Source organism: Dendropsophus ebraccatus, chromosome 10 (genome assembly GCF_027789765.1).
Source record: "Dendropsophus ebraccatus isolate aDenEbr1 chromosome 10, aDenEbr1.pat, whole genome shotgun sequence".
Classification (NCBI taxonomy): Eukaryota; Metazoa; Chordata; class Amphibia; order Anura; family Hylidae; genus Dendropsophus; species Dendropsophus ebraccatus.
Window position 1 is genome coordinate 76,261,463 of NC_091463.1, and position 24,797 is coordinate 76,286,259.

At 39.0% G+C, this 24,797-nt stretch overlaps 1 protein-coding gene and 1 pseudogene across 1 annotated transcript in view; both read left to right on the forward strand.

Annotated features, from left to right (window-relative positions):
• LOC138766092 (cytochrome P450 2B4-like) overlaps positions 1–24,797 on the forward strand; it is a 106,737-nt gene that overhangs the window by 16,093 nt on the left and 65,847 nt on the right. The gene's annotated exons all lie outside the window — the stretch shown is intronic.
• On the forward strand, positions 5,079–16,645 carry LOC138765778 (dynein heavy chain-like; annotated as a pseudogene).

Genomic DNA, 24,797 nt, shown 5'->3' on the forward strand with positions numbered 1-24,797 from the left:
AGTGCGTTGTGAATCCTGCAGACCAAAAGCGCTTCCGTCTAATAATGAGGAACCAGATGTGCAAGATGTGGTAGTCTGGGTAAAAGATTATGTGCAAAAAACATTAGCTGTATCTAAGGATTGTCGTCATTCATGTCCTAAGAAAAAGAACAAGAGGAGTATTTCTCCTTCCACTTCTCAGCCTGTGAGTATATTTCTTCCGGCTGAAATATTGTGTTAAGATTAGTCACACACACATTTATATTGTTTCTACCCTAGGGGTCTGAACGGAAAACTATTGATGAAGTACGATCATCATCCGACTCTGATTCTTCTTCTTCCACCTCTGAGGATGAAAAAGAATTATTTAAAGGATATTTTACCACGGATAGAATTTTCAAATTACGTAAGGCTGTTCAAGCTGAGATACATCCGGAAGAAGTAGGAGAAGGTTCGTCCTCCGCAAAAAAGCCGAGGGTTTTTCATGTGGGTGAGACGTCAAGGTCCATGTTAGAGACCGAATGGAAAAAACCTGAGAAGGCTCCAGTATTGAGTAAGAGGTTTAAAACCTTGTATGTCCTCAAGGAGGAACATTGCAAGGAATGGATGGAACCTCCTAAAGTGGATACGGCTATAGCAAAATTATCCAAACGCACTGTTTTACCAGCTGAGGATGGGTCCAATATGAAGGACCCTATGGATCGAAGGGTAGAGGTAGCCCTCAAAAGATCCTATACGACGGCTGCTGCCCAAGGGGCGGTGTCTATATCTTCCTTCGAGGTTTCTAGGAGCCTTAGAAGATGGCTAGCCAAAGTCCAAGAGAACCTGGAGTCTGGAGTGAGCAGGGACAAGGTCCTTCGCTCCTTCAAAAAAGTTAATATGGCCATAGATTTCCTATGTGATGCAGCATCACAAGGAACAAGGCTGGCTTCTAAATCAATGGCACTCTCCACCGCGGGTAGGAGAGCGTTATGGTTAAAACCATGGTTTGGAGATGCTAATTCAAAATTCCAACTTTGTAACATGGAATTCCAACCTGGTAGATTATTCGGCACTGAGCTGGATAAACTGATGGAGGAGATGTCAGATAAGAAAGGGAAATCTCTTCCATTATCATATAAGTCACGTGATTCCTTTCGTAGACAAAGATCGCCTCAGCGTGGGAGAGGAAGATATCAGTTCAGAGGAAGAGGAAGATATAATTCCAAGAGAAACGCCGGGAAACAGAATAAGGATTCCACCAAAAAACCAGATTTTTGACGCCAGAAGTGTCCCGGTGGGGGGGCGTCTCTGTCTATTTCTCCCAGCCTGGGAGACTCTAATAAAAGATATCTGGGTGATAAACATTATTCGAAATGGATATGTCCTTCATTTCTCTCTTCCTCCTCCTCCAAGGTTTCTTGTATCCCGCAGACTAAGGCCAGAGAAACAGATAGCTCTAGAGAACGAAGTTCTTCACCTCCTATCCATAGAGGCTCTAGAAGACGTTCCTCGGTCAGAAGTTGGTCAAGGCGTATACTCTCCGATATTTCTCGTGCCGAAGCCGTCAGGAAGGTGGAGAACTATTATAGATCTAAGGTATCTAAACAAATTCATATTAAAAAGAAAGTTCCGTATGGAAAACATAAAATCTGTAAAGCCTCTTCTCCAGGAGGGAGACTTTATGGTAACAATAGATCTACAGGATGCCTATCTCCACATTCCAATAATGACGGCCCACAGGAAGTACCTGAGGATTGCTGTTCAGGTACAAGGGAACATAAGACACTTGCAGTTCAAGGTTCTTCCCTTCGGGATAACCTCCGCCCCCTTTGTATTCACGAAGGTAGTGTCTTCCATGATGGTCCTATTCCGGTTACAGGGAATAAGGATCATACCATACCTAGACGATTGGTTGATTATGGCTCAGACTCAGAATCTTCTGAGCCTACAGTTGAATTATGTCCAGGACATTCTTCAGCAATTAGGTTGGCTAATCAACCACGAAAAATCAGATCTGGTACCATCCAAGACAAAGATATTCCTAGGATTTCTGGTAGACTCCCTCCAGATGAAATTGTTTCTTTCAGCGCCCAGAGTGGATCGTATTCAGACAGGTGCGCAATTCCTTATTCCTCCCCGACAGGTTTCAATAAGAACTCTGATGAGATTTCTGGGGCTCCTCGCATCAGCAGCGGATGCTGTACCTTGGGCGCTATGGCACATGAGGTATCTTCAGACAGAGATCCTATCCGTTTGGAACCGGAAACTCGAGGATTTGGATGCGATGCACTCCCTGTCCACACAGTCAAGGCAGTCCCCAATCTGGTGGAGACATCTGAATCATGGAGTTTCGATTTCAGAACCACATTGGTCAATAATCACGACGGATGCTTCAGGGTCAGGATGGGGAGCTCACCATCTAGACCTCACAGTCTCGGGGAAATGGAGTCCATTAGAATCCAGCCTACCTTCGAACGTAAGAGAACTCAGAGCAATATATCTTGCTCTACTTCATTTCTCTCCAGTCATTTTACACAAAGCAGTGAAGATCAGAACGGACAACATAGCCTGCGTAGCATATCTAAACAAACAGGGAGGTACCAGATCCCCTCTGCTTCTCAAGGAAGTAGAGAAGATTTTTACCTGGGCAGAGACCAGGGTGTCCAGGTTATCTGCCATTCACATCAGAGGTATCCACAATACTCTGGCGGATCGCTTGAGCCGGGGTCTCACAGTGCCGGGGGAATGGTCTCTTTCCAGGAGAGTCTTCATTCAACTAACCCGCAGGTGGGGAATTCCCCAAATAGATCTAATGGCATCAGCAAGCAATGCCAAACTGAGCCAATTTTGTTCCCTTTACACCTCAGACAATCCGACGATAGTAGATGCAATGACCATTCCTTGGACATTCCATCTGGCATACATCTTTCCACCGATAGCTATGATCCCCAGAGTGTTGGTAAAGATCAGACTAGATCAAGCATCAGTGATCATGGTGACACCCTTCTGGCCGAAGAGGTCTTGGTTTTCCCTGCTCATGAGCATGAGCAGGGGAGACTTCTGGAAACTTCCTCTAGATCCGGATCTGATATCCCAGGGACATCATTTGTGCAGGGATCTAGCCAGTCTCAGCCTAACGGCTTGGAGGCTGAAGGGTCCATTCTAAATACGGAGTATTCTGAGAAGGTTTTACATACTCTTTCTCATGCCCGTAGTGAGGCCACTAACAGATCATATACTCGTATATGGAAGATTTTTCAGAATTGGTGTTTATCTAAAAATATTAACCCGGCTAAACCATCCACTCCACAAATTTTGGAATTTCTGCAGGAGGGGTTTGACAAGGGGTTAAAACCTAATTCCATTAAAGTACAGATATCTGCCCTTTCTGCTAACTTAAACTTGCATCTGTTTCAATTTATGGAAATTAAAACCTTTGTCAAAGCTGTAACCAGGTTAAGACCTAACCTAGTGAGGACTGTGGACACTTGGGATTTATCCCTTGTGTTGAGACAATTATGTCTTCCTCCTTTCGAACCACTGGAAGATACGGATCTCAAGAGTCTTACTCTCAAGGTCGCCTTTCTCTTGGCTATTACTTCCGCCAAAAGAGTAGGAGAACTCCAAGCCCTTGGATCTTCTCCACCATATGTGACGTTTTCTCAAGATAAGGTCATATTGAGATTCCTTCCGGGGTTCCTACCTAAGGTGGCTTCCTTTGCTAATATAAACCAGTCAGTAGTCTTACCGGTGTTTTCTCCCGCAGCATCTTCTGATGAAGAGTTGGACCTCTCGCTGCTTGATGTTGTAAGATCTATCAGGATATATCTAAATAGGGTAGGTGCATTTCGGAAAGAAGAGAATTTTTTCGTCCTGTTTGCCGGGAACAATAAAGGGAAGAAGGCGTCTAAGCCTTCTCTATCCAGATGGATCTGCGATGCCATCTCCCTGTGTTACACTACCGCTAATCTAACTCCACCAGAGTTCACCAAAGCACATTCTACCAGGGCCGTGGCTTCCAGCTGGGCTGAAAGATCATCTGTACCTCTTGAGGATATTTGTCAGGCTGCCACCTGGTCCTCTCTCTCTACATTTGTAAAACATTATAGATTGGAGTCCATTTGTTCTACAAGAACAATGTTTGCCAAGTCTGTACTTAATGTTGCTGTGATCAGTAACCCACCCGATGGGGACAGTACTTGCTAATTCCCCATATGTTGTGATGCCAATGGGACGCAAGGGAAGTGAAAATTATTATGTTAATTTGTTTTCCCTAAGACCCATTGGCATCACAAGACTCCCTCCCTATTGTTGCTACTCTTTTTAATTGACTGATGATCCAGGGAGGCGGGGCCTATTTATACTTCCTGGAGGAGGGGAATAAAATTTTTTATTTGATTACTTCATTAAATATTCCTTCGTCCCAGGGGCTCGCAGGGGCGATAATACCCCATATGTTGTGATGCCAATGGGTCTTAGGGAAAACAAATTAACATAATAATTTTCACATATCACCACATAAATAACTACATATATCACCACACACCACCACATATATCACCATATATATACCACCACATATATCACCATACATATCACGACATATATCTCCACATATATCACCTTACATATCACCACATATATCACCACATAAATCTCCACATATATCCCCACATATATCACCATAGATATCACCATATATATACCACCACATATATCTCCCCATATATCCTCACATATATCACCATAGATATCACCACATATATCACCATACATATCCCCACATATATCACCATAAATATCACCACATATATCCCCTTATATATCACCACATATATCACCATACATATTACTATATCACCATACATAAAACCGCATATATAACCACATATCACCACATATATTGCCATACATATCACCACATATATCACCACATATATCACCACATATATCCCCACATATATCCCCATATATATACCACCACATATATCACCACATATATCCCCACATATCACCACATATATCACCTTACATATCGCCACATATATCACCATATATATTACTATATATCACCATACATATCACCGCATATATAACCACATATCACCACATATATCGCCATACATATCACATACATATCACCACATATATCACCACATATATCTCCACATATATCCCCACATATATCCCCACATATATCCCCACATATATCCCCACATATATCACCATATATATACCACCATATATATCACCACATATATGTCCCCATATATCCCCACATATATCACCATAGATATCACCACATATATCACCATACATATCCTCACATATATCACCATAAATATCACCACATATATGACCATACATACCACTATACATATCACAATAAAAATCCCCATACATATCACAACATATATCACCATACATATCCCCATATATATCACCACATATATCACTATGCATATCAGTAAATATATCACTATACCTATCACCAAATATCACTGCATATATCACCATACATATCACCACAAATATTACCATATATCACCAAACATATCACCATACATATAACTATATAACACCACATATATCGCCATACATATCACCACATATATAACCATGTATCACCACATATATCACCATACATATCACCTTATATATCACCATATATATATAAACACATATATAACCACATATATCACCATACATATAAACACATATATCACCATACATATAAACACATATATCACCATACATATATACACCTATATCACCATACATATCACCACTTATATCATTATACATATCACCACATACTGTATATCACAATACATATCACCATAAATATCACCCTGTATATGACCATACATATCACCACATATATCACCATACATATCACTATATATCACCATACATATCACCACATATATAACCACATATAACAACATATATCACCATACATATCACCACATATATCACTACATATATCACAATACATATCACCACATATATCACCATACATATCACCACATATATCAGCACATATATCACCATACATATAATTACATATATCTCCACATATATCCACACATATATCACCATATATATACCACCACATATATCACCATATATATCTCCCTATATATCCCCACATATATCACCATAGATATCACCACATATATCACCATGCATATCCCCATATATCACAACATAAATAACCATACATATCACAACATATATCACCATACATATCACCACATATATTACCACATATCACCACATATATCACCTTACATATCGCCACATATATCACCATATATATTACTATATATCACCATACATATCACCGCATATATAACCACATATCACCACATATATCGCCATACATATCACATACATATCACCACATATATAACCATGTATCACCACATATATCACCATACATATCACCATATATATATAAACACATATATAACCACATATATCACCATACATATAAACACATATATCACCATACATATAAACACATATATCACCATACATATATACACCTATATCACCATACATATCACCACTTATATCATTATACATATCACCACATACTGTATATCACAATACATATCACCTTATATATCACCATACATATCACCACATATATTACCAAACATATAACCACATACATCACCATATATATCACCACTTATATTACCACACATATCACCACATATATCACCATACATATAACAACAAATATCACCATATATATCACCAAACATATCACTATACATATAACTAGGGATGAGCGAACCGAACCGTAACGAACCAGATTCGTTACGAACCAAACTTTTAGAAAGTTCGTAACGAATCTGGTTAAAATAACAATAAATAAAATTGAACAACGAAACTAATTTTATTACAACGAAAATGTGTTTTATTAATTAAATATTAATTATTACAGGAAACTCTAGTAAAGCCGTTAATTCATATACCCGGCATTAGAGCTTTCTGTCCTAATTAATACTTTACTTTAATTAAAACATCAAATGTTTTTTCTAATTATGCTATCACAATACCATTATTAGAAGAAACATTTTGAATCAAATGGGCACTCAGCTAATTGGCTGATCGGCTGAGCGCACATATAATTAGCGGGTCCGCAGCACAGTGACTTCATTGTGCTGCGGACCAGTGAAGAGGCAACATCGGGACATCAGAGTGTGAGTATAAAGCTCTCCCCACCCCCTCCCCTGCACTGCACCCATCCCAGCAAGGAAGGGGGGGTCACTTAACCCCTTCTTTGCTGGTATAGGTGCAGTCTGACATCAGTCTGGCCCCCAAGGGGTTAAGGGGGATGCAATACATCCTCCCTTAACCCCTTGGGGGCCAGACTGTAAGCAGCGATCTGTAAAGATGCTGCATACTGTAAGGAGCACAACACCGCTCACAATGATGGGTGTTGTGCTCCTGTTTGTGTGTTTTTTGTGTGTTTCCACTTTTTTGTTTTTCAGATATCGGTATTATTTAAAAAATACACAGCATAGGGTCCCCCCTATTTTCATAACCAGCCGGGTTAAAAACCAAGCAACAGCAGCCTGGTAACATCAGGGTGGGAAGAGCCATTGGTTTAGGCCCTCCCCAGCCTAAATATTACCAGCCTGCTGCCGCCCCAGTCCAGGATCGCCAATTTTGACGCTCCGGGACCACTGGCACCCGGCTCTTCCCAGTACCCCTGGTGGCATTGGGTACTGGGGTAATAATGGGGGGTTAGTGTTAGCCATTTTATACCGGCTAACACTAGGCCCCGACTTAGTAATGGATTCCGTCTATTAGACGGCTTCCACTACTAAGTCTATAAAGTAAAGAAATAAAGACAATACACAAGTGAAATTATTTTGCCTTAATGTGCAACTAAGTAAGGGCGGATGTTATGTCATTGGCGCATGCGCATTAGCCACTATAGGATGGGTTCAGCACCATCTTAATGTGTGGTTTGTAGGGGCGGAAGTTACATGTATGGCACATGCGCACTAGCAATCATAGGACGCCATCGGTGCCATCTTTAGAGATCGGCTCGGAGACACACCACTCCTCATGGTATGTAATAATCAGGTTCACGTGTATTATTTGTATATTCATGGTATAAAGATATGGTCCCCTCAGACTTACATTACCCCTGAGGAAGTCCGAGTGTACGGATGGAACGTGTGGGGCTCTTCAGATGGCATCCCCACTTACCCCTACCACCTAAATCTGGTTATATACAGCTTTGGTCATCTTCTCTTACAGTTTCTTTTTCTTCTTTTTCCTCTATTTTTGCTTTATCGTCTTATCATTTATTTATATCCACTATATGTTTGGTTTCTCATATATGTGTGTAATATTCTGATTTGGTGACCTGCTAGGCGCATGGATATATATAGATCCATGTGTATGTATTGTTTCATATGATAGGGGTAGTACATATCAGTTATGGGGCTGCTTGTCTTGGATTGCATTAGACCATATGCTTTCCCTGGAGTTTGGGATTTTTAAATGGTTTTAAGTGGGACTTTGTAATTTTTGTATTGTGTACCTGATCAATAAAGTACTTTTATACCTCTATTATCTGGTGTGCTGACTTTGCCATTATAGCACATATCTTGGCTTTTTGATTTCATTCGGATTCCGTCTATTAGATGGCTTCCACTACTAAGTCTATAAAGTAAAGAAATAAAGACAAGACACAAGTGAAATTTTTTTTTATTCAAATAAAAACACCCCCACACCCCTCATTGACCATTTTATAAAAAAAAAAAAAAAAATCCAAACAACCGCTGGTCATCGTCATAGTCCATTGAATCTGATGTAATTCACTGGATACCGATATCTGAAAAAACAAAAAGGGAGAAACACTCAAAAAACACACAAACAGGAGCACAACACCCATCATTGTGAGCGGTGTTGTGCACCTTACAGTATGCAGCATCTTTACAGATCGCTGCTTACACTCTGGCACCCAATGGGTTAAGGGAGGATGTATTGCATCCCCCTTAACCCTTTGGGTGCCATACTGAACAATCTGGCCCCCAGGGGGTTAAGTAAGGGTCCCCACTTAACCCCTTGGGGGCCATACTGTTGTCAGACTTCACCCATACCAGCAAGGAAGGGGTTAAGTGACCCCCCCTTCTTTGCTGGGAGGGGTGCAGTGCAGGGAAGGGGGGTTAGCTTTCTACTCACTTTCCCAGGTCTTCCATCTTCTTTCCTCTTCTATCTTCGCCGGAGCAAGCACACTGAGCTCAGTGTGTCGGCTCGGGTAAATTCACACGGGGGGATCCGCAGCGGATGCCACCCCTGTGAATTCCAATGTAAATACATACTGGCAGTGGGATTGTCATCCCGCTGCCAGTATGTAATTCCCGGGCCCCATTAACCCCCCGGGATAATACATTAGCGGCAGCGCGATCTGCATTGCATCCCCCTTAATCCCTTGGGGGCCAGACTGATGTCAGACTGCACCCATACCAGCAAGGAAGGGGTTAAGTGACCCCCCCTTCCTTGCTGGGATGGGTGCAGTGCTGGGGAGGGGGTGGGGAGAGCTTTATACTCACCATCCGATGTCCCGATGTGTCCTCTTCGCTGGTCCGCAGCACAATGAAGTCACTGTGCTGCGGACCGGCTCATTGTATGTGCGCTCAGCTGATCAGCCAATCAGCTGAGCGCACATATGATTCAAAATGTTTCTTCTAATAATGCTATTGTGATAACATAATTGGATGAAACATTTGATGTTTTAATTAAAGTAAAGTATTGATTATTACAGTTTGCTCTATTACTGGGAATATGAATCAATGGCTTTAATAGAGCTTCCTGTAATAATTAAATATATTTAATTAATAAAACACATTTTCGTTGTAATAAAATTTGATTCGTTGTTCAATAATTAAATTTAAACGAATCCATACTTGTGCAATTAAATATACTGTAAAAAAAATAAATATATATATATATATATATATATATATATATATATATATTTTTTAACAGTATATTTAATTGCACAATGATGGATTCATTTTAATTAAATTATTGAACAACGAAAGTGACTTTATTACAACGAAAATGTGTTTTATTAATTAAATATATTAACCATTAGGGGAGTCGGCTCGGCATCACTGCCGATTTGCTGGCTATTTTTTTTTTCACTATTTTTGCACTTTGATTTTTTTCCACTTTTTTCATTGTAATAGCAACTGCAACTACACGAAACTATACCCTATCACACTCCCACTACTGTAGCTGCAATTATTCAGCCGTTATTGCAAGGTTCGTTTTCGGTTCGGTTCGTAGGAATCCGAACTTCAGGAGAGTTCGGGGGATCGAACCGAACCAAACTTTTCAAAAGTTCGCTCATCCCTACATATAACTATTGTAGGGATCTTCCCGGGGGATGGTGTGTTTGGACACAGTTCACAGCAGACTTGGCTTTGTAAAATAACAGCTTGGCGTTTATTTGCAGCATAAACAGTCCAGGAAACATAAATACAGCAACACCGTGCTTTTAAGAACAAAACAAAAAGGTCTTGCCCGTCTGGGCGCTTACTAACCAACAGGTCACCTATCTGACACTTCGATCAGCAGTATCGCACGGTATGAATAAGCCCCAGCAGCAGCAGTACTCTTTGCTCCCAGCAAACACAGCATGCAGGCTGTTCACTCCTGGCTGAGAGCAAAAGCTGGATCCTCTGCAGGGCTTTTACCTTGTCAGGCTGATTAGGGTCAGAGACACCTGACCCCAAAACCTGACCTGGATCGGAGGAAGGGAATGGCAAGTCCCACTACCAAAACCTACCTGCCATTCCATGTAAGTCCAGGCGCGGCAATAATAAATAATAGCTCAGCAGCATAACACTGCTGAGCACAGATCCCTCCTGGACTCACCATCTCAAGCTCCGTATTAACCTGGGTGAGATGTACATCCCCTCAAGCACTTTTCCAGTGACATGTTTACACTATATAACCACATATATAGCCATACATATCACCACATATATAGCCATATATCACCACATATATAACCATATATCACCACTTATATCAGCACTTCTCGATTTTTTTTCTACTGGAGCCTCACCCAACAGACCAAGGCAATGCTTGCGCCTCACCAGACTGACCAAGAGGATGCCTGGGCCTCACTATCTGTGGTGAAAGTCCATTTAAAAGCTGGAAATTATGCTAGGGCTACCTTTCACTCATCTCTCAAGCTCTCTATACTAATAAAGCAAGTACAAAATAAGTTAATAATGTTGCTAAAATGGAGATTTTTGCAAACAGCAAAAGGACTGTGCAGATCATAGTCACTTTTGTGAAAACTGGCTCCCCAGCTGGGCCTCACCAACAACTAGGGGGCGCCTCATTGGTGAGGCCCGCCTCAAAGTTTGAGAAGCACTGACTTACATCACCACATATACACCACATACAGTACATCACCACATATACACCACATACAGTACATCACCACATATACACCACATACAGTACATCACCACATATACACCACATACAGTACATCACCACATATACCACCACATACAGTACATCACCACATATACACCACATACAGTACATCACCACATATACACCACATACAGTACATCACCACATATACCACCACATACAGTACATCACCACATACAGTACATCACCACATACAGTACATCACCACATACAGTACATCACCACATACAGTACATCACCACATACAGTACATCACCACATACAGTACATCACCACATACAGTACATCACCACATACATCACCACATACATCTCCACATACATCTCCACATACATCTCCACATACATCTCCACATACATCTCCACATACATCTCCACATACATCTCCACATACATCTCCACATACATCTCCACATACATCTCCACATACATCTCCACATACATCTCCACATACATCTCCACATACATCTCCACATACATCTCCACATACATCTCCACATACATCTCCACATACATCTCCACATACATCTCCACATACATCTCCACATTTATCACCATACATATCACCACATATATAACCACATATCACAACTTATATCGCCATACATATCACATACATATCCCCACATATATCATAACATATATCACCACCTATATCTCCACATATATCCCCACATATATCACCATATATATATATATATACCACCACATATATCACCACATATATCTCCCCAAATATCCCCACATATATCACCATAGATATCACCACATATATCACCATACATATCCTCACATATATCACCATAAATATCACCACTTATATGACCATACGTACCACCATACATATCACAATATATATCCCCATACATATCACAACATATATCATTATACATATAACCATATATATCACCACATATATCACTATGCATATCACCACATATATCACCATACATATCACCAAATATTACCATAGATCACCAAACATATCACCATACATATAACTATATAACGCCACATATATCGCCATACATATTACCACAAATATAACCATGTATCACCACATATATCACCATACCTATCACCACTTATATCACCACACATATAACCACATATATCACCATTCATATCACCACGTATATATTTTCATATATCACCATACATATCACCTTATATATGACCATACATATCACCACAAATATCACCATACATATCACTATATATCACTATACATATCACCACATATATCACCTTACATATGACCACATATATCACAACATAATTCACCATAATTATCACCACATATATGACCATATATATCACCATAAATATCACAACATATATCACCACTTTTATCACCATATATATCACCACTTATTACACCACATACATCACCATACATATCACCACATATATTACATCATAAATCACCACATATATCACATCATATATCACCATGCATATAACTACATATCTCACCATTCATATCACCAAATATATCACCATACATATCACCTTATACATCACCACATATGTCACCATTTGTAACACCACATGTATCACTATACATATCACCATAAATATCACCATATATATCACCATATATAACCACATTTCACCACATATATCTCTATACATATCACTACATATATCACCAAATATATTACTACATATATCACCAAACATATCACCATATCACCACATATATCACCACTTATAACACTATACATATCACCACTTATAGCTATGTACACTATACATATCAATACGTATATCACCCCATATATAAGCATACATATCACCACATATATTACCAAACAACTCACTATGTGTGTGTATATATATATATATATATATATATATATATATATATATATATATATATATCCACATATATCACTATACATATCACCATACATATAAACTCATATCACCATACGTATATACACCTATATCACCATACATATCACCACTTTTATCATTATACATATCACCACATATATCACAAGACATATCACCACATATATTACCAAACATATAACCACATATATCCCCATATATATCACCACTTATATTACCACACATATCACCACATATATCACCATACATATAACCACATACATCACCATACATATCCCCATATTTATTATCATTTATATCACCATACATATCAAAATATATGACCACATATATCAGCATATATATCACTACATATATCACCATTCATATCACAACATATATCACCATACATATTACCACATATATAACCACATATCACAACATATATCACCATACATATCACATACATATCACCACATATATCACCTTACATATCACCACATATATCACCATACATATTACTATATATCACCATGCATATCACCATACATATCACCACATATATCTCCACATATATCCCCACATATATCACAATATATATATATATACCACCACATCACCACATATATCTCCCCATATATTCCCACATATATCACCATAGATATCACCACATATATCACTATACATATCCTCGCATATATCACCATAAATATCACCACATATATGACCATACATACCACCATACATATCACAATATAAATCCCTTATACATATCACAACATATATCACCATATATATCACCACATATATCACTATGCATACCACATATATCACTATGCATATCACCACATATATCACCATACATATCATCACATATATCACCACAAATATTACCATATATCACCAAACATATCACCATACATAGAACTATATAACACCACCTATATCACCACATATATCGCCATACATATTACCAAATATATAACCATGTATCACCACATATATCACCATATATATCACCACGTATATATTTTCATATATCACCACATATATCACCATACATATCTTATATATGACCATACAAATCACCACAAATATCACCATACATATCACTATATATCACCATACATATCACCACATATATCAACTTACATATGACCACATATATCACGACATATATCACAATAATTATCACAACACATATGACCCTATATATCACCATAAATTTCACAACATATATCACCACTTATATCACCACATACATCATCATACATATCACCATACATATCACCACATATATAAAACATCCATATCACCACATATATCAACATATATATCACCACATATCACATTTTATATCACCATACATATCACTACATATATTACTATAAATATCACTACATATATCACCATACATATCTTATATATGACCATACAAATCACCACAAATATCACCATACATATCACTATATATCACCATACATATCACCACATATAGTACATCATGTATCACCATGCATATCACCTTATATATTACCATAGATATCAACACATATATCACCAAACATATCACCATGTCTATCACCACATATATCACCATATATATTTCCACTTATATCACTATACATATCACCACTTATAGCGCTGTACACTATACATATCAATACGTATATCACCCCATACATAAGCATAGATATCACCACATATATTACCAAATAAATCACTATATATATATATATTATTATATATATATATATATATATAACCACATATATCACCATACATATCACCATACATATAAACACATATATCACCATACATATATACACCTATATCACCACACATATCACCACTTATATCATTATACATATCACCACATATATGACAATACATATCACCTTATATATCACCATACATATCACCACATATATTACCAAACATATAACCTCATATATCACCATATATATCACCACTTATATTACCACACATATCACCACATATATCACCATACATATAACCACATACATCCCCATACATATCCCCATATATATTATTATTTATATCACCATACATATCACCACATATATTACCATACATATAGCCATTTATATCACCATACATATCACCATATATATCAACACATATATCAGCATATATATCACTACATATATCACCACATATATAACCACATATCACAACATATATCACTATACATATCACCACATATATCATCTTACATTTCACCACATATATCACCATACATATCACCCCTTATATCACCACATATATAACCACGTATATCACCATTCATAACACCACATGTATCAGTATACATACCACCACATATATCACCTTATATATCACTATACATATCACCATAAATATCACCATATATATCACCATATATAACCACATTTCACCACATATATCCCTATACATATCACTACATATATCACCAAACATATAACCACATATATCACCATGCATATCACCCTATATATCACCATAGATATCAACACATATATCACCAAACATGTCACCATATATATCCACATATATCACCATATATCACCATATTTATTACCACTTATATCACTATACATTTCACCACTTATAGCGCTGTACACTATACATATCAGAACTTATATCCCCCCAGATATAAGCACACCTATCACCACATATATTAGTAAAAAAAAAATCACTATATATATATATATATCCACATATATCACCATTCATATCACCATACATATAAACACATATATCACCATACATATATACACACCTATATCACCATACATATATACACCTATATCACCATACATATCACCACTTATATCATTATACATATCACCACATATATCACAAAAAATATATCACCTTATATATCACAAGACATATCACCACATATATTACCAAACATATAACCACATATATCGCCATATATATCACCACTTATATTACCATACATATCACCACATATATCACCATACATATAACCACATACATCACCATTCAAATCCCCATATATATCATCATTTATATCACCATACATATCACCACATATATTACCATACATATAGCCATTTATATCACCATACATATCACTATATATATCACCACATATATCAGCATATATATCACTACATATATCACCATACATATCACCACATATATAACCACATTTCACAACATATATCACCATACATATCACATACATATCATCACATATATCACCTTACATATCACCACATATATCACAATACATATTACTATATATTACCATGCATATCACCGCATATATAACCACATATCACCACATATATCGCCATACATATCACATACATATCACCATATATATCAGAACATATATCACCACATATATAACCACATATATCACCATATATATACCCCCACATTTATCACCACATATATCTCCCCATATATCCCCACATATATCACCATAGATATCACCACGTATATCCTCATATATATCACTATAAATATCACCACATATTTGACCATACATACCACCATACATATCACAATATAAATCCCCATACATATCACAACATATATCACCATATATATCACCACATATATCACTATGCATATCACCACATATATCACCACATTTATCACCTTATATATCATCGCAGATATCACCATACATATCACCACAAATATTACCATATATCACCAAACATATCACCATACATATAACTATATAACACAACCTTTATCGCCATACATATTACCACATATATAACCATGTATCACCACATTAATCACCATACATATTACCACGTATATATTTTCATATATCACCACATATATCACCATTCTTATTATCTAATATATGACCATACATATCACCACAAATATCACCATACATATCACTATATATCACCATATATATCACCACATATATCACCTTACATATGACCACATATATCACGACATCACCATAATTATCACCACATATTTGACCCTATATATCACCATAAATATCAAGACATATATCACCATCCATATCACCATATATATCACCACTTATATCACCACATACATATCACCACATATATCACCATCCATATCACCACATATAACATATATATCACCACATATCACTTTTTATATCACCATACATATCACTAGATATATTACCATAAATATGACTACATATATCACCACATAAACCACCATACATATCACCACATATATTACATTATATATCACCACATATATCACATCATATATCACCATGCATATAACTACATATCTCACCATACATATCACCACATATATCACCATACATATCACCTTATACATCACCATTCATAACACCACATGTATCAGTAAACATATCACCACATATATCACTATATATCACGATAAATATCACCATGTATATCACCATATATAACCATATTTCACCACATATATCCCTATACATTTCACTACATATATCACCAAACATATAACCACATATATCACCATGCATATCACCTCATATATTACCAAAGATATCAACACATATCACCAAACATATCACCATATATATCACCACATATATCACCATATATATTACCACTTATATCACTATACATATCACCACTTATAGCGCTGTGCACTATACTTATTAATACGTATATCACCCCATACATAAGCATACATAACACCACATATATTAACAAACAAATCACATATATACATACATACATATATATATATATATATATATATATATATATATATATATATATAACCAAATATATCACCATACATATCACCATACATATAAACACATATTTCACCATACATAGATACACCTATATCACCACACATATCACTACTTATATTATTATACATATCACCACATATATCACAATACATATCACCACTTATATTACCACACATATCACCACATATATCACCATACATATAACCACATACATCACCATACATATCCCCATATATATTATAATTTATATCACCATACATATTACCACATATATTACCATACATATAGCCATTTATATCACCATACATATCACCATATATATCACCACATATATCACCATTCATATCACCACATATATCACCATACATATCACCATATATATAACCACATATCACAACATATATCACCATACATATCACATACATATCACCACATATATCACTATACATATTACTATATATCACCATGCATATCACCGCATATATAACCACATATCACCACATATATCGCTATACATATCACATACATATCACCACATATATCAGAACATATATCATCACATATATCTCCACATATATCCCCACATATATCACTACATATATTACCATATATATACCACCACATTTATCACCACATATATCTCCCCATATATCCCTACATATATCACCATAGATATAACCATATATATCACCATACATATCCTCACATATATCACCATAAATATCACCACATATATGACCATACATACCACCATACATATCACAGTATAAATCCCCATACATATCACAACATATATCACCATACATATCATCGCATATATCACCATACATATCACCACAAATATTACCATATATCACCAAACATATCACCATAAATATAACTATATAACACCACCTATATCGCCATACATATTACCACATATATAACCATGTATCACCACATACTGTATATCACCATACATATCACCACGTATATATTTTCATATATCACCACATATATCACCATACATATCATCTTATATATGACCATACATATTACCACAAATAACACCATACATATCACTATACATATCACCACATATATCACCATCCATATCACCACATATATCAACATATATATCACCACATATCACATTATATATCACCATACATATCACTACATATATTACCATAAATATCACCACATATATCTTCACATAAATCACCATACATATATCACCACATATATCACATCATATATCACCATGCATATAACAACGTATCTCAACATAGATATCACCTTATACATCACAACCAGTGGCGTAGCGACCGTGGTCGCAGCGGTCGCTGCTGTGACCCGGCCCGCCACGGAGAGGGGCCCGCGGCCCCTCTCCCTGTATCCCCTGCGCCCGCCGCTCCGCTCTCCAGGACGGGCCCGCGGCTGACGCTGGCTCCCTCCTTTCATCCCCTGTTCCCGCCGCTCGGCACTCCCGAACCCCTGGCCGATGCTCCACTACCTGGCGGTGTCCCCCGGATTCCCCTGCAGCACACGCACCAGGGAGCTGTGTACGCCGGGGCTGTTACTTCCGGGTCAAAGAGCGCTCCCTGACCCGGAAGTGTTTTTATCTACTTGACAAGGGGGACAAGATAAGAGGACAACACGGGGGCCATTTACAAGGGTGGGCTATGTATAAGAAGACAACACAGTGGGGACATATACATGGGGGCAACATGGTGGGGGCATCTACATGGGGGCTAACATGGGGGGATGTATACAAAGACAACACAGTGGGGGCATATACATGGGGGCAACATGGTGGGGGCATCTACATGGGGGGTAACATAGGGGGGGAAGTATACGAAGACAACACAGTGGGGGCATATACATGGGGGGTAACATAGGGCGGGTATGTATAAGAAGACAACACAGTGGGGGCATATACATGGGGGGTAACATAGGGCGGGTATGTATAAGAAGACAACACACATAGGGCGGGTATGTATAAGAAGACAACACAGTGGGGGCATATACATGGGGGGGATGTATAAGACGACAACACAGTGGGGGCATATACATGGGGGGTAAAATGGGGGGGTATGTATAAGAATACAACACAGTGGGGGCATATACATGGGGGGATGTATAAGAAGACAACATAGGGGGGGTATGTATAAGAAGACAACACAGTGGGGGCATATACATGGGGGGTAACATAGGGGGGTATGTATAAGAATACAACACAGTGGGGGCATATACATGGGGGGTAACATAGGGGGGAATGTATAAGAAGACAACACAGTGGCGGCATATACATGGGGGTAACAGGGAGGTATGTATAAGAATACAACACAGTGGGGGCATATACATGGGAGGTAACATAGGGGGGAATGTATAAGAAGACAACACAGTGGGGGCATATTCATGGGGGTAACAGGGAGGTATGTATAAGAAGACAACACAGTGGGGGCATATACATGAGGGAATGTATAGGAAGACAACACAGTAGGGGCATATACATGGGGGGGAATGTATAGGAAGACAACACAGTGGGGGCATCTACAAGGGGGGGGGACAAGGGAGGCATCTATATGGGGGAAAAGATAAGGGGGCAACACAGAGGGGACCATCTAAAAGGGGGGACTACACTGAGAGGGGCTGTCAAGGAGATGCACATGGGGCCATATATATGGAAGACTGAACAAGGGGCCATCTCTACACAGAGGGGGGCATATACTATAAGGGGGTTATATAGAGTTAGCATACCCACTAACTGAGGGTGTAAAGGGGCCAATACAGATGTGCAGTTTGTTAAGAGATGAGGATGGTGCCAGAGTGAGGAGCCTAATAAGTCTGTCTGGCAGATTCTGTGGATTCGTGGCTCTGAGAAGTTCTCATAATGGCCCAGATGGAGAAGATGATGAAAAGGGAAGAACTCCGATCAGAGAAGACGTCTCCTGTGAGTCACCTGATGTAACAGCACTGTAATGTATATGGTGTATACAACCTGTGTAGAGCTGGGTCTGCCTCTTCTGGATGAGGTGATAGTGATCTGTGTACAGTGGATGTTATTCAGTACCAGCGGTGGTATTAGTCAGTATGTGGTGGTGTTAGTCAGTATGTGGTGGTGTTAGTCAGTAGCAGCAGTGGTGGTAGCATGTGGTGGTATTAGTCAGTATTGGATTTAGTATACTGGATTTGATCAGTAACAATATGGTGGTGATGGTAGTGGTTGTGGTGTGGCGGTAATGTTTGCGCCTTGGTAATATTGGTCTCAGTATACAGGATTTGGTCAGTAACAGTATGGCGGTAATATGTATGGTGATTATATTTCCTTCCTATATACTGGTATTATTGGTAATATCTATCTATCTATCTATCGCATAGCTTGGTCAAGGAAGGGGGGGGGACCCAAGTTGAACTCTTGCACCAGGGCCCAAGGGACATTAGCTACGCCCCTGATCACAACATATATATTACCATTCATAACACCACATGTATCAGTATACATATCACCACATGTATCACCTTATATATCACTATACATATCACCATAAATATAACCATATATATCACCATATATATGACCATACATACCACCATACATATCACAATATAAATCCCCATACATATCACCACATATATCACCACATATATCACCACATATATCACCACATATATCACCATACATATCATCTCATATATCACCATACATATCACCACAAATATTACCATATATCACCAAACATATTACCATACATATAACTATATAACACAACCTATATCGCTATACATATTACCACATATATAACCATATATCACCACATATAACCACGTATGTATTTTCATATATCACCACATACATCACCATACATATCATCTTATATATGACCTTACATATCACCACAAATATTACCATACATATTGTGACAATCTGGGGGTTACTCACTCGCTGGGATCGCCATCTCCTGGGCCTGAGACGGTTGGCACATCACAAATTGCAGTCCAGTCAGTGCTGTAGGCTTTATACGGACCTCAGTCAGCTTTATTTATCCGTTCAAAAAACACAAGACATAGGCAACACTGCCAATAAAATAAAACCTAGGCCGTCTAGCCACTGACTAACACCACAGCTTCCCTAGCTGTCACTTATGAGCCTAATGCTCAATATCACCAGCTCCACTGGTCTTACCCAGACTTCTTGTCTGCAGCTCCCACAGGCCTAGCACTGCCTGTGTTCTCCCACACTGGGAGTCTTCACCTGGGAAGCTCTGGAGTCTCTAATAGATCCACCAGGTGGTTTCAGAGCCTCATTAGCTCTTGGACTGGAGTGGAGTATCTGGACCAGGAGCTCCACCTGAACTCCAATTCCCACTCTAGAGGCATAGAACTGCCTCTTACAGTCCCACCCTGCCACATATCCTCCCCCCCTGACAAAGGCCGTAGGACTTGTCACTTTATTAACACCCCCTCCTGGGTCAAAGGTCCTACATTGGGGTAAGATGTGACACCATTCATGCCTCATTTTCTTTTTCTGGGGACACACATCACACTTTTCATGAGGTTTTTGTTTTCCCCGCATTTTCCATAACACAGAACCACCGTACCCCACTTTCTCACTTTGCCGTTCATTTCTTTCATGACCACGTCCATAAGTGGAGACATGCATCGGACGGCTGTACTGAGAACCACTCCCAGCGTGCACACAGTCCTTGTTCTCATATGTAATTTGGGTTCCCTTATTGGTAACATCCAGGCTGTTACCCTTGGCAACATGAAACCTCTCACTTCCAGCTACATTGGATGGGACTGTATGAGTGACACTCGGCTCAGACATTGACTGACAGTTCTCACTACCTCTCACTTCAGACAGGGCAACATACAGACTGCATTCACTTTCAGTCTCCAAAGTGAAAGTCTTCACACCAGCTCCTTCATGCACATCTGTGTACTGAGGACATGATTCCTCCAAAGTTACCTCTTCATTATTCACATCAGCCTCAGCAACTTCAAGACTCCCTGTAAGAGGTAATGTGTGAGCCAACACAAGCTCTTCAGCCGGACCTTCTCTGGCCACCATCTCATCACCTGCTACTTGAGGCATGTTCACATTAGCCACAGGAACAGCTTCTGGGACCTGACAAAGAAGAGATTCTATAACAATAAGCGGTGGCTGTTCTACTACTGTGTGACCACCACTAACATCACTGGATGCTGCTACTGTGTGACCCTCACTAACATCACTGGATGCTACTGTGTGACCACCACTAACCTCACTGGATGCTGCTACTGTGTGACCCTCACTAACCCTACTGGATGCACCACTCAGGTCTATCTGGCTCTGCATTGTAACACGGTCACCCACACCAGGCTTACTGTCATAGACACAGGGGGCGCTCTCAGACAAACCACGTGCATACGGCTTCCTACCAGGCCAAGCACATCTGGCTATCTCCATGCAACATTTCAGTCTACAACCATATTCACACTGGTCACTTTTTCCCCTTCTTTTATTTCGGAGATACCTATTGGGCACAGCACAGCTGTTGTAGGAACATAGTTTAGGTTTGAGAATACACAACACATTTTCACTATGTTTCCTCACCACATGCATTCTCACTGCATCACTTTGGGAAAAACGCGCCCCACAAACCCAGCATACATACCGCTTACTGCCACAGTCACTTCTCACATGCTGTTTGACTTTGTAGGTCACTCTCTTGGCATAATACGAACCCATGGGATTGTGAGTCTGATTACCCTCCTTGTTATCTGCAGCAGATATCTGGTTGCCACTAGCAACCACATTGGCCTCACTTGACTCAGTAAAGGCCACCAAACTCTCTGTATTGCTTTCAACCACAGCACATGCATCCCATGCAATACTCTGGTCCTTACACACCATGACCTCTAGGGGCAGCACTGCACCTTCATCACATGCAATCATCTGGTCATTATACACCATGACCTCTAGGGGCAGCACAGCGCATTCATCACATGCAATCTTCTCGTCATTACACATCATGACCTTTAGGGGCACACTAGAGCTAATCCCCTCTGCTGCTTTTTCTGCTTTAGAGGTTAGTTCACACTCTGCATTCATTGGAACTAACGCTGTAGTACACCCATCATTTACCTGCTTAGGTTGTGGGACATAGTTATGGGTTAAATGCATGTTAGGCAGCAAATCTGACATGACCTTACTGCTATCACATAACTGCTGGGTGACATTACTGCTGTCACATAACTGCTGGGTGACATTACTGCTGTCACATAACTGCTGGGTGACATTTTCAATAAACATTGCATGCAATACATTATCATTAATTTCATCTGACTTTTCAAGTCCATGTTCAGACTGTGCAATAATCTCATCAGACATCAGGATGGTCTTGTCAGCCACAGGATTCTTCTCCTCACTTGGTAGCATTGCTGAACATTTGGACTTATTTTGGTCACAGTTCACACAGTAAGACAGTAAGGCTCCACCCACTGGTAACTCTGGGACTTTTGTATATGGTTCTCCTGGCTCCTCCCCCTTAGGCAGTGGTACAGTACACTTTACTGGGGACTCTCCCTCCCACAACTGCCAGAAATAAGGAAAGTCTCTGCCAAGTATGAACTCCACCTGAAGCTCCGCACAGACCTCCAGCACATGATTTACTGTCCCATAACAGGTTTTAAAGTCAATTAGAATAGTCTTACCATACGGCTCTGGTCGACTCTTCACAAACAGTATAATATCCGGGTGGACCCTGGACACCTCCTGGCGACAGTCCAGGTCAACC